The sequence below is a fragment of the Phyllobates terribilis genome, unplaced genomic scaffold, assembly GCF_046119375.1.
Source record: "Phyllobates terribilis strain yellow unplaced genomic scaffold, ASM4611937v1 Scaffold_5__5_contigs__length_657084704, whole genome shotgun sequence".
NCBI classification, from domain to species: domain Eukaryota; kingdom Metazoa; phylum Chordata; class Amphibia; order Anura; family Dendrobatidae; genus Phyllobates; species Phyllobates terribilis.
In genome coordinates, this window is record NW_027362765.1 from 76844308 (window position 1) to 76857758 (window position 13451).

The 13451-nt window shown below is 49.2% G+C and overlaps 2 non-coding genes across 2 annotated transcripts; both read right to left on the reverse strand.

The window, feature by feature from the left end:
- Positions 1 to 1056: 1056 nt before the first annotated feature.
- On the reverse strand, positions 1057 to 1247 carry LOC141151433 (U2 spliceosomal RNA). The gene has a single exon (XR_012247116.1). It is a non-coding gene; the product is annotated as a U2 spliceosomal RNA (small nuclear RNA).
- A 1115-nt stretch (positions 1248 to 2362) lies between these two features.
- On the reverse strand, positions 2363 to 2553 carry LOC141151434 (U2 spliceosomal RNA). Its single transcript, XR_012247117.1, has one exon. It is a non-coding gene; the product is annotated as a U2 spliceosomal RNA (small nuclear RNA).
- Between the last annotated feature and the right edge of the window lie 10898 nt (positions 2554 to 13451).

The following is a 13451-nucleotide window of genomic DNA, read 5'->3' on the forward strand; positions in this document are numbered from 1 at the left end:
AGATGAGCTCCTGGACTCCCGTTAAGAAGACATGTTGTCAACCTCTAGATCCCTTACATGCCTGCACTTTTCGGCTTGCTGCTGCTGCAATCCACGCGTTTTAGATCTGCATAACTCCACCTCTTTAAACACAGCACCTTCACCCCCTGCTGTTCCCACCCGCCTCAACACCGTTGGAAGGGAGGAGAACCAATTAAGGCGGGGGGTGGGGTGGAACGAGCAGCTGTCTACCCTTAGCAGGAGGGCTCCTGATTACATACCTCTCCTGCTGCTGCTGCTGCTGGCTGTCCAGCAGCAGACTGAAGGTGGCTGCTGCTGTGCACAGGTATATAAAGGCTCAGAGCCTATTATGACACGCGCAGCCAGCGTTCCATTGCCACATTCCATCTACTGCAGGCAGGATACCTGGCTGGCTGAATGTCGCTGAGAAGATCACAGAGACCGCCATAAGCAACAGTTTAACAGAATGCCACAGACTAATCAACCAAACTTTTTGGGTTGGGTTCTCTTTTATAGTCTGCAGGCATTAAATGAAAGAAGTCAGTGTTCCAGCAGAAGGAGACAACGTTTCAGAAAAGGCATTGTAGCAAACCAAAAAAGAAATTTTAAGCGCAGCAGAGTAACCAGCGCACATACCTGTTAGCTCAGGTGAGTTTAAAAGGCTGCTGTTGATAACAAGGGCATTTGCTAAATAGATGGTGTGTGTGCAACAATATACTGAAAGGTCAATTATATTGTGCAGCTTATCTCACCACCTGTAGTTATTTAGGTGAAAGCTCCAAAATGCTTGCCTAATATGTCTGTTTATCCAAAAGGAAGTAAAAAGGGAGAGCTAGAAAGATAGCATTGCATCACATTACATGGCAATGCAATGCACAGTTGCTGAAGTTGAACCAAAATGAGCTTGTAATCTGGCTTCTGCAACTTTGAACATGAAAAATCCAATGAGGAGAAGAAAAGCAAAGCCAAAGAGTCCATCCCAAAATCCGACAAACAAGCAAAATGAACAAAAAACATTGAATTCAATTCTTTCTGATTTTAGAAACTGCATTAAAGAAGGGGTGCACCGGTCCTGGAGATACTGCAATACCAGGTCAATGCGTGGAGTGGACAGAGCAAGCTCTTTTTCCATCTCCCTGTTCTAAAAATCCATTTAATATATGGTCCCCAGATAGGGGACGTATCAGATATTAAACTGATAAGAACAGATACTACACTTGATCTTAGCCAAAAGGCCGAGAAGCGATAACCAGAATTGGTTTCAAACTACGGAGCCACCCAAGGATCCTGAAAAGTCCATTTGTGGAGATGAGCTCCTGGACTCCCGTTAAGAAGACATGTTGTCAACCTCTAGATCCCTTACATGCCTGCACTTTTCGGCTTGCTGCTGCTGCAATCCACGCGTTTTAGATCTGCATAACTCCACCTCTTTAAACACAGCACCTTCACCCCCTGCTGTTCCCACCCGCCTCAACACCGTTGGAAGGGAGGAGAACCAATTAAGGCGGGGGGTGGGGTGGAACGAGCAGCTGTCTACCCTTAGCAGGAGGGCTCCTGATTACATACCTCTCCTGCTGCTGCTGCTGCTGGCTGTCCAGCAGCAGACTGAAGGTGGCTGCTACTGTGCACAGGTATATAAAGGCTCAGAGCCTATTATGACACGCGCAGCCAGCGTTCCATTGCCACATTCCATCTACTGCAGGCAGGATACCTGGCTGGCTGAATGTCGCTGAGAAGCTCACAGAGACCGCCATAAGCAACAGTTTAACAGAATGCCACAGACTAATCAACCAAACTTTTTGGGTTGGGTTCTCTTTCATAGTCTGCAGGCATTAAATGAAAGAAGTCAGTGTTCCAGCAGAAGGAGACAACGTTTCAGAAAAGGCATTGTAGCAAACCAAAAAAGAAATTTTAAGCGCAGCAGAGTAACCAGCGCATATACCTGTTAGCTCAGGTGAGTTTAAAAGGCTGCTGTTGATAACAAGGGCATTTGCTAAATAGATGGTGTGTGTGCAACAATATACTGAAAGGTCAATTATATTGTGCAGCTTATCTCACCACCTGTAGTTATTTAGGTGAAAGCTCCAAAATGCTTGCCTAATATGTCTGTTTATCCAAAAGGAAGTAAAAAGGGAGAGCTAGAAAGATAGCATTGCATCACATTACATGGCAATGCAATGCACAGTTGCTGAAGTTGAACCAAAATGAGCTTGTAATCTGGCTTCTGCAACTTTGAACATGAAAAATCCAATGAGGAGAAGAAAAGCAAAGCCAAAGAGTCCATCCCAAAATCCGACAAACAAGCAAAATGAACAAAAAACATTGAATTCAATTCTTTCTGATTTTAGAAACTGCATTAAAGAAGGGGTGCACCGGTCCTGGAGATACTGCAATACCAGGTCAATGCGTGGAGTGGACAGAGCAAGCTCTTTTTCCATCTCCCTGTTCTAAAAATCCATTTAATATATGGTCCCCAGATAGGGGACGTATCAGATATTAAACTGATAAGAACAGATACTACACTTGATCTTAGCCAAAAGGCCGAGAAGCGATAACCAGAATTGGTTTCAAACTACGGAGCCACCCAAGGATCCTGAAAAGTCCATTTGTGGAGATGAGCTCCTGGACTCCCGTTAAGAAGACATGTTGTCAACCTCTAGATCCCTTACATGCCTGCACTTTTCGGCTTGCTGCTGCTGCAATCCACGCGTTTTAGATCTGCATAACTCCACCTCTTTAAACACAGCACCTTCACCCCCTGCTGTTCCCACCCGCCTCAACACCATTGGAAGGGAGGAGAACCAATTAAGGCGGGGGGTGGGGTGGAACGAGCAGCTGTCTACCCTTAGCAGGAGGGCTCCTGATTACATACCTCTCCTGCTGCTGCTGCTGCTGGCTGTCCAGCAGCAGACTGAAGGTGGCTGCTGCTGTGCACAGGTATATAAAGGCTCAGAGCCTATTATGACACGCGCAGCCAGCGTTCCATTGCCACATTCCATCTACTGCAGGCAGGATACCTGGCTGGCTGAATGTCGCTGAGAAGCTCACAGAGACCGCCATAAGCAACAGTTTAACAGAATGCCACAGACTAATCAACCAAACTTTTTGGGTTGGGTTCTCTTTTATAGTCTGCAGGCATTAAATGAAAGAAGTCAGTGTTCCAGCAGAAGGAGACAACGTTTCAGAAAAGGCATTGTAGCAAACCAAAAAAGAAATTTTAAGCGCAGCAGAGTAACCAGCGCACATACCTGTTAGCTCAGGTGAGTTTAAAAGGCTGCTGTTGATAACAAGGGCATTTGCTAAATAGATGGTGTGTGTGCAACAATATACTGAAAGGTCAATTATATTGTGCAGCTTATCTCACCACCTGTAGTTATTTAGGTGAAAGCTCCAAAATGCTTGCCTAATATTAGAGATGAGCGGTGTTCGACTAGAACTGTTCGCCAATCTCAAATTCGAGCTGTTTTGGGCGGTGTTCGAGTTGTTCGACGAACCCGAACGATTTGCAAAAAATTCGGCTGTTCGAGGTTATGTTCGATAACTGTTCGTGCACCAAAAGCGTGTCCTGCATGTCTGGCGCTATTTAGAGCACCAATCATGCAGGGATTGTCTGCCACTCACTGTAATGCCACAGCCATGGTGGTTGTGGCATTACAGTGATTGCCCAAATCGATGGGAACAGTGCTCACAGTGAAACATGAAAAGCCGGCAATTCATCAGCGGCATACACCGGTACCCGACAATTTACAACAGAAAGAATAGAGCATCACACATAGATTAGATAGATAGAAACATGTCAGCCACATATATACGAAGTACAGTGAAAGTGCTGCTTACTGTACTTGTCATTTAGCGTAAAGGATTTATCAAAAAAAATAATAGTGTTTTCGTGCACCGTCTCTTTAAAAAAGCCGGCCGGCAATTCAGCAGCGGTACCCGACAATTTAGAATAGAAAGAATAGAGAATCACACATAGATTAGATAGATAGAAACATGTCAGTCACATATATAAGAAGTGCAGTGACAGTGTTGATTACTGTACTTGTCATTTAGTGTAAAGGATTTATTTAAAAAAATAATAGTGTTTTCATGCACTGTCTCTTTAAAAAAGCCGGCCGGCAATTCAGCAGCGGTACCCGACAATTTATAACAGACAGAATAGAGCATCATACATAGATTAGATAGATAGAAACATGTCAGCCACATATATACGAAGTACAGTGACAGTGTTGCTTACTGTACTTGTCATTTAGCGTAAAGGATTTATCAAAAAAAATAATAGTGTTTTCATGCACCGTCTCTTTAAGAAAGCCGGCCGGCAATTCAGCAGCGGTACCCGACAATTTATAACAGACAGAATAGAGCTTCACACATAGATTAGATAGATAGAAACATGTCAGTCACATATATATGAAGTACAGTGATAGTGTTGGTTACTGTACTTGTCATTTAGTATTAAAATAAAGGATTTATTATTAAAAAAATTGTCGTGGGGTTCCCCTTAATTTTAGGCTCTAGCGGAGGTTAAGCAGACGGCTGGGGCAGATGTTTGAAGCCTGGGAAGGGGGTAATACCCACGGAGCTTCCCAGGCTACTAATATCAGCCCCCAGCTGAATACATAGCCTTTACTAGCTATTAAAATGGGGGACCCCCCCAAAAAAATGACGTGGGGTCCCCCCTAATTTAATAGCTAGCAAAGGCTAGGCAGACAGCTGGGGGCTGATATTAATAGCCCAGGAAGGGAGCCATGAATATTGGCCCCCTCCCAGGCTAGAAACACCAGCCGTCAGCCGCCCCAGAAATGGCGCATTCATAGGATGCGCCAATTCTGGCACTTAGCCTCGCTCTTCCACGCTGCCCTGGTGCGGTGGCAGGGGGTAATAGGGTTGGGGTTGATGTCAGCTTATAATGCCAGCTGACATCAAGCCCAGGTTAGTAATGGAGAGGCGTCTATAAGACACCCCCATTACTAACCCCATAGTCAAAGTTAAAAAAAGCACAAACACCGAGAATAAAGTCCTTTAATTGAAATAAAGACACAATCCTTTATTGTTCTAAATTAAACCATAATTACCGTCACGCCCATTCCAGCTGAAGCCAACGATCTCCTGCAATAAAAGAAAAATAATAAAGCAACCTCATCCTTACCTTTCCATGGTTCCCACGACAGCTTCAGCTCTGCTACATCGAGATGACAGGCTGGACCGCAGCAGAACGCTGCCATCCAGCCTGTCATCCCGCAGACACTGAGAAGCGCAGGCTTGCTTGCGCTGCTCAGCGTCTCTCTGTGACGACATCCAGATGAGCCGAGTTCATGTCCAATGAACTCGGCTCACCTCATGCACGTCACTGACAGCGTGGGAAAATTCTCAAGCTGAAGCGGTGAGTGCAGGAGAATTCTCCCACGCTGTCAGTGACGTGCATAAGGTGAGCTCATGTCCAATGAACTCAGCTCACCTCCTGCACGTCACTGACAGCGTGGGAGAATTCTCCTGCACTCAGCGCTTCAGCGTGAGAATTCTCCCGCTGAAGCGCTGAGTGCAGGAGAATTTTCCCACGCTGTCAGTGACGTGTGTTATGCACACGCCCGGGCTAAGCGGCGTGTGCGTGTGATTGGTAGTGATTCCACTGGACCGTGCCGGAGAGTGAATGCCTGGAGGGGCGTGACTAAGTATTCACCCGATCCGACCAGGGTCGCACGACGGCATACGACGCCAGTGCACCAAGGAGGAACCGAGCAGAGGGACCAGGTGCTACTCCAGGACAGACCCCGGACACGGCTGTTGACCCACACAGGGGAATACAGGAACAGGCTGGTAGGCTGGCACACAGACTGGTGGGTATAGGCGGGCACGACTGGTATGCAGGCAGGCGGGTATGCAGGCAGGGGGGTAAAGGCAAGCACAGCTAGAGTGCAGACAGGGAGGCACTAGCAGGTAGGAACACAGGCGGGATAGGACCCAGTACACACCGGGACTCAGGAACAATACAGGCAGAGGGTTACAGGCAAGCACTGCTAGAGTGCAGACAAGGCTGAGCAGGGAGGACAGGGCTCTGTTCACACGGAACAGACAGGAAGGGAAAGACAGAGCCAGATACTCACACAGTACTTGCAGAGAAAACAAGCAGGAGTTAGGTACGAGTTCAGACTCTGCAGAAAAAGGAAGGGAACGGACATAGAGGCAAAACAGGTAAAGGACAGGAGAGTGTTCAGACTGGAACTGAGTGTACGGAGGAGACCGACACTGCAGCGGGATACCGGAGCGGGTCAGGGAATACGGCCCTCAGAGAGGCGGAACGAACAGGCAAGGAGCGTGTTCAGACAGGACAGACCAGAAACAGGAGCGGGTCTAGGAAATCGGCCACTAGAAGGCGGAACGAACAGGCAAGGAGCGTGTTCAGACAGGACAGACAAGAGAACACAGAAAGGACTCAGTTCGGACACGGGAACTAATACCGCAAAGCAGGAGACATACAGGACACAGTTCAGACACGGGAGCTGATACCGCAAAGCAGGAGACATACAGGACTCAGTTCAGACACGGGAACTGATACAAAAAGCAGGAGACATACAGGACTCAGTTCAGACACGGGAACTGATACAAGAAGCAGGAGACATACAGGACTTAGTTCAGACACGGGAACTAATACCGCAAAGCAGGAGAAATACAGGACTCAGTACAGACAGGCCTGGAAATACAGCCTCCAGGAAAGGCAGACAAGGAAACAAAGAACGGGACCTGGCACCTTCAGAGTGCAAGCACACACTGAAGGAAACACTATGCTCAGGCAGGGATAGAAGGGAGCTGCTGAGCTATATACCAAGTGTCAGACAGCAATAGGCTGAGGACGCACAAGGGGTGTGACCCACAGCAGGTACAAAAAGCAGGAAGTGATCGGGCGCCGCCCTTAAGCAGCAGAGACAGACACAAACAGACAGCATGGAGGGAAGCCAGAGAGACATTCCGGACAGGAGATCAAGTGCGCGCTCCTGCACAGTGGGAAATGGACCACTATGCAAGGACGCCGCCAGGTATGTTACAGTACCTCCCCCCTTACGCCCCCTCTTCTTCAGACCTGCCAGAATCTTCCGCAGGGAATTCGAGGACCAGTCGTTCACTGGGTTGGAGGGGGACAGAGACTTGAGGGTAATCTCTGCTTCGAGGTACATCTTGTCAAGCTCACAGGAAAAAATAGACGGGTTATCAGTAGTGTTGAGCGATACCTTCCGATATCGGGAAATATCGGATCGGATTGGATCGGACCGATACCGAAAAAGTATCGGATATCGCCGATTCCGATACCGGAAACCAATGCAAGTCAATGGGACATAAATATCGGAATTAAAATAAACCCTTTCTTTCCTTGTAGGTTATTTCTACATGAAGGAAAACAACTAAGAATAATGTAGAATGTATTGGGGGAGGTGGGGGAGACAATAAAGGCATAGAGGTTTAGCCCAGTCAAATGGAATAGCAGGAATTAATATTTTTTTATTATGTTCTGAGTTACGGAAATATTAACTATGTTAAGTATTTTTATATTTTGTCAGATATTTATGTTTCACTACTTCCATGCTCTTCACCTTCTTTTTTACTTCTCCCACACTTTCTCCTTCATCATCCTCAGCATCTTTTTCATCCACTTCTTCTTCACCTTCTTCTTCTTCACCTTCTTCGTATTATTCTTTTTTTTACATTCTTCATATTCTACTTCTTCATCTTCTTCATATTCTTCTTCTTCATCATATTCTTATTTGTGACAGGCATTCCTGTAGTTGTTATCTATAAAAGGTTGGACATTACACCTTTCGTTCTGCCCGTCACAAAAGATTTACAACAGGATTTGTCCGCGTTCAGTTTGGCCTGCAGCAGCAGGTCTTTTCCAGGGGCACCACGAGGAGGAACGGACTCACCCCCATACACTGCTTAGTCATCTTCTGCTTATAATTTAGATATTATCTTTTGCTCTGATTTTTAGTCTTATGCTTAATGTTCTTCCGCTTTTTGTTCTGCAGCTTCTTGTATTTCTGCTTCTTGGTTTTCTGTCTCTTGTTTTTCTGTATCTTGGTGCTTGTCTTCTCTTCTTTGTCTTCTTGGTCAACTTCTTCAGGGTCATCTTCTTGGTCTTCTTCGGGGTGGTCTTCAGGGTCGTCGTCTTCGGGGGTCCTCGTCTTCGGGGTCCTCGTCTTCTTCGGGTTGGTCTTCTGGGTCCTCGTCTTCGGGGTCCTCGTCTTCTTCGGGGTGGTCTTCAGGGTCCTCGTCTTCTTCGGGGTGGTCTTCAGGGTCCTCGTCTTCTTCGGGGTGGTCTTCAGGGTCCTCGTCTTCAGGGTCATTGTCTTCGGGGTCCTCGTCTTCTTAGGGTTGGTCTTCAGGGTCCTCGTCTTCAGGGTCCTCGTCAGGGAGATCCAGAGTGATTACCAAGAACCATTTCAAAAAGCTTGAACTTGGAAATGTAGCAGAAGGTACAAGAAAGCTGAGGAACTACCGAGGACCAGCTGACGGTACTGGAACCCGGATGGATAGCAGAAGGTACAAGAGCCAATGGAACTACCGAGGACCAGCTGATGTTACTGGAACTCGGTTACTAAGCAGGAGGTACCTGTGCCAGAAAGCACTACCAAGGACCAGCAGACGTTGGTGGAACTTGGATACCGAGAAGGAGGCACCTAATCCAAAGGCACTGCCGAGAACCAGCTGACGGTACTGGAACCCGGATGGGTAGCAGAAGGTACAAGAGCCAATGGAACTACCGAGGACCAGCTGATGTTACTGGAACCCGGATGGGTAGCAGAAGGTACAAGAGCCAATGGAACTACCGAGGACCAGCTGATGTTACTGGAACTCGGTTACTAAGCAGGAGGTACCTGTGCCAGAAAGCACTACCAAGGACCAGCAGACGTTGGTGGAACTTGGATACCGAGAAGGAGGCACCTAATCCAAAGGCACTGCCGAGAACCAGCTGACGGTACTGGAACCCGGATGGGTAGCAGAAGGTACCCATGTAAAAAAAAAGTTCAAGGCCGCGAGCCGGCCGCAGTTACCAAAACCCACAGTCCTACAGAGGGTGCTTGTCCTATTGGCACTATGGAACCAGCCTTCATTGCCAGATCCCGCAGCCCACATAGGAGTCACCTAAACTGCAGGCACCATAGAGTCGGCTAACCCGACCGCAACACGACAGGACAACGCATTGGAGGCAAAGTGACGTTGACACTACCCGGAAACAGCTGGCGTGCTGGAACCAGGCTGGGCAGGAGGGAGTACCCGTGCCAAAGACACTGCCGAGAACCAGCTGACGGTACTGGAACCCGGATGGGTAGCAGAAGATACAAGAGCAAATGGAACTACCGAGGACCAGCTGATGTTACTGGAACCCGGATGGGTAGCAGAAGGTACAAGAGCCAATGGAACTACCGAGGACCAGCTGATGTTACTGGAACTCGGTTACTAAGCAGGAGGTACCTGTGCCAGAAAGCACTACCAAGGACCAGCAGACGTTGGTGGAACTTGGATACCGAGAAGGAGGCACCTAATCCAAAGGCACTGCCGAGAACCAGCTGACGGTACTGGAACCCGGATGGGTAGCAGAAGGTACCCATGTAAAAAAAAAGTTCAAGGCCGCGAGCCGGCCGCAGTTACCAAAACCCACAGTCCTACAGAGGGTGCTTGTCCTATTGGCACTATGGAACCAGCCTTCATTGCCAGATCCCGCAGCCCACATAGGAGTCACCTAAACTGCAGGCACCATAGAGTCGGCTAACCCGACCGCAACACGACAGGACAACGCATTGGAGGCAAAGTGACGTTGACACTACCCGGAAACAGCTGGCGTGCTGGAACCAGGCTGGGCAGGAGGGAGTACCCGTGCCAAAGACACTGCCGAGAACCAGCTGACGGTACTGGAACCCGGATGGGTAGCAGAAGATACAAGAGCAAATGGAACTACCGAGGACCAGCTGACGGTACTGGAACCCGGATGGGTAGCAGAAGGTACAAGAGCCAATGGAACTACCGAGGACCAGCTGATGTTACTGGAACTCGGTTACTAAGCAGGAGGTACCTGTGCCAGAAAGCACTACCAAGGACCAGCAGACGTTGGTGGAACTTGGATACCGAGAAGGAGGCACCTAATCCAAAGGCACTGCCGAGAACCAGCTGACGGTACTGGAACCCGGATGGGTAGCAGAAGGTACCCATGTAAAAAAAAAGTTCAAGGCCGCGAGCCGGCCGCAGTTACCAAAACCCACAGTCCTACAGAGGGTGCTTGTCCTATTGGCACTATGGAACCAGCCTTCATTGCCAGATCCCGCAGCCCACATAGGAGTCACCTAAACTGCAGGCACCATAGAGTCGGCTAACCCGACCGCAACACGACAGGACAACGCATTGGAGGCAAAGTGACGTTGACACTACCCGGAAACAGCTGGCGTGCTGGAACCAGGCTGGGCAGGAGGGAGTACCCGTGCCAAAGACACTGCCGAGAACCAGCTGACGGTACTGGAACCCGGATGGGTAGCAGAAGATACAAGAGCAAATGGAACTACCGAGGACCAGCTGACGGTACTGGAACCCGGATGGGTAGCAGAAGGTACAAGAGCCAATGGAACTACCGAGGACCAGCTGATGTTACTGGAACTCGGTTACTAAGCAGGAGGTACCTGTGCCAGAAAGCACTACCAAGGACCAGCAGACGTTGGTGGAACTTGGATACCGAGAAGGAGGCACCTAATCCAAAGGCACTGCCGAGAACCAGCTGACGGTACTGGAACCCGGATGGGTAGCAGAAGGTACCCATGTAAAAAAAAAGTTCAAGGCCGCGAGCCGGCCGCAGTTACCAAAACCCACAGTCCTACAGAGGGTGCTTGTCCTATTGGCACTATGGAACCAGCCTTCATTGCCAGATCCCGCAGCCCACATAGGAGTCACCTAAACTGCAGGCACCATAGAGTCGGCTAACCCGACCGCAACACGACAGGACAACGCATTGGAGGCAAAGTGACGTTGACACTACCCGGAAACAGCTGGCGTGCTGGAACCAGGCTGGGCAGGAGGGAGTACCCGTGCCAAAGACACTGCCGAGAACCAGCTGACGGTACTGGAACCCGGATGGGTAGCAGAAGGTACAAGAGCCAATGGAACTGCCGAGAACCAGCTGGCGGTGCTGGAGCCCAGGGTAAATACTAAAAACAGAAGAGCCAGAGGTGTATTTGGAGGAGGTTTTAAATCCGTACTACAGTGGATGTGGACAAAGCAGGAGAATTTGCCGGACACACAGCTGGGGATCAGCTGACGTTACTGAATCCCAATAACACTGGAGCAAGCGTTGACTGTGCAGACGGCACTTCTGAGCAGCAACTAGCGGTATTGGAGCCCAGGGTAAATACTAAAAACGGAGGAGCCAGAGGTGTAATTGGAGCAAGTTTTAAATAAGTAGCACAGTGAATATGGACAGAGCAGGAGAAATTGCCGTGAACACAGCAGGGGAACAGCTGACGTTACCGAACCCCAATAACACCGCAGCAAGTGTTGACTGTGCAGACGGCACTTCCGAGCGCCAACTGGCGGTGCTGGAGCCCAGGGATAAGAATGAAAACAGAGGAGCCAGAGGTGTAATTCGAGCAACTTTAAAATGTGTAGTACAGTGGATGTGGACAAAGCAGGAGAAATTGCCGTCCGCACAGCAGGAGAACAGCTGACGTTACTGAACCCCAATAACACGGCAGCAAGTGTTGACTGTGCAGACAGCACTTCCGAGCGCCAACTGGCGGTGTTGGAGCCCAGGGTAAATACTAAAAACGGAGGAGCCAGAGGTGTAATTGGAGCAAGTTTTAAATAAGTAGCACAGTGAATATGGACAGAGCAGGAGAAATTGCCGTGAACACAGCAGGGGAACAGCTGACGTTACCGAACCCCAATAACACCGCAGCAAGTGTTGACTGTGCAGACGGCACTTCCGAGCGCCAACTGGCGGTGCTGGAGCCCAGGGATAAGAATGAAAACAGAGGAGCCAGAGGTGTAATTGGAGCAACTTTAAAATCTGTAGTAGTGAGAATGTGGACAGAGCAGGAGAAATTGCCGTCCGCACAGCAGGGGAACAGCTGACGTTACTGAACCCCAATAACATGGTAGCAAGTGTTGACTGTGCAGACAGCACTTCCGAGCGCCAACTGGCGGTGCTGGAGCCCAGGGATAAGAATGAAAACAGAGGAGCCAGAGGAGTAATTGAAGCAACTTTAAAATGTGTAGTACAGTGGATGTGGACAAATCAGGAGAAATTGCCGTCCGCACAGCAGGAGAACAGCTGACGTTACTGAACCCCAATAACACGGCAGCAAGTGTTGACTGTGCAGACGGCACTTCCGAGCGCCAACTGGCGGTGTTGGAGCTCAGGGATTACAGTTCAGGTGGTAGAAACATGAACAGAACAGGAGACCTGGATACTGTTGCCAACCAATTATTTATTCTGGAAGAGGACTGGCAAATTCATGAGAGATCCAGGCCTTGTTCATTTTGAGAAAAGTAAGCCGGTCAACGTTATCGGAGGATAGTCGCATGCGACGGTCTGTTAGTACACCACCTGCGGCACTAAAGACGCGTTCCGATAATACACTAGCAGCAGGGCAAGCTAGCACCTCCAGTGCATACTGACTAAGCTCTGGCCATGTATCCAGCTTACAGACCCAAAACTTGAAGGGAGAAGAGCCGTCTGGGAGTACACTAAGAGGGCAAGACATGTAGTCTGTCACCATCTGACGGAAACGTTGCCTCCTGCTGACTGGAGCTGTCTGTGATGGTGTAGACATTTGTGGCGGCGGGGACACAAAACTTTGCCACATTTCGGCCATACTGGTCTTGCCTTGTGCTGAGGCGCTGCTTCTGCTCCCTCTTTGTGCAGAGCTTCCTCCACTGCCTCGACGCACTGAGCTGCTTTGTAAAGCACTAGCAGCACTGCTCTCGGTTGGAATGGAGAACATGATGGAATGCACCAGTGCGTCTTGGTACTCCCGCATTTTACGCTCCCGGTTCAATGGTGTTATGAGGCTTTGTAAGTTGTCCCGGTAGCGAGGATCTAGGAGGGTGGACACCCAATAATCAGCCGTGTTGAGAATGTGGGCGATGCGGCGGTCGTTTCTGAGGCACTGCAGCATGAAATCAACCATGTGCTGCAGACTGCCAACTGGCCAAGAAACGCTGTCCCCTGCTTGAGGCGTGATCTCTGCCTGCTCTGCATCACCCCACCCTCGCTCTAGATACTGACTACTAGAGCATTGTGTACCTCCCTCCTCTGGACAGATGTCTTCCTCATCCATTGACTCCTCCTCATCCTCCTCACAAAGTGTCCCCTGCCTAGGCCTTTGTGAGGAACCACGTTGCGCAGACTGTAGAGAAGCAGATGGCATTTGTGACTCCTCATCCTCCACCTCTTCCAAAACCTCGTCCCTTAGTGC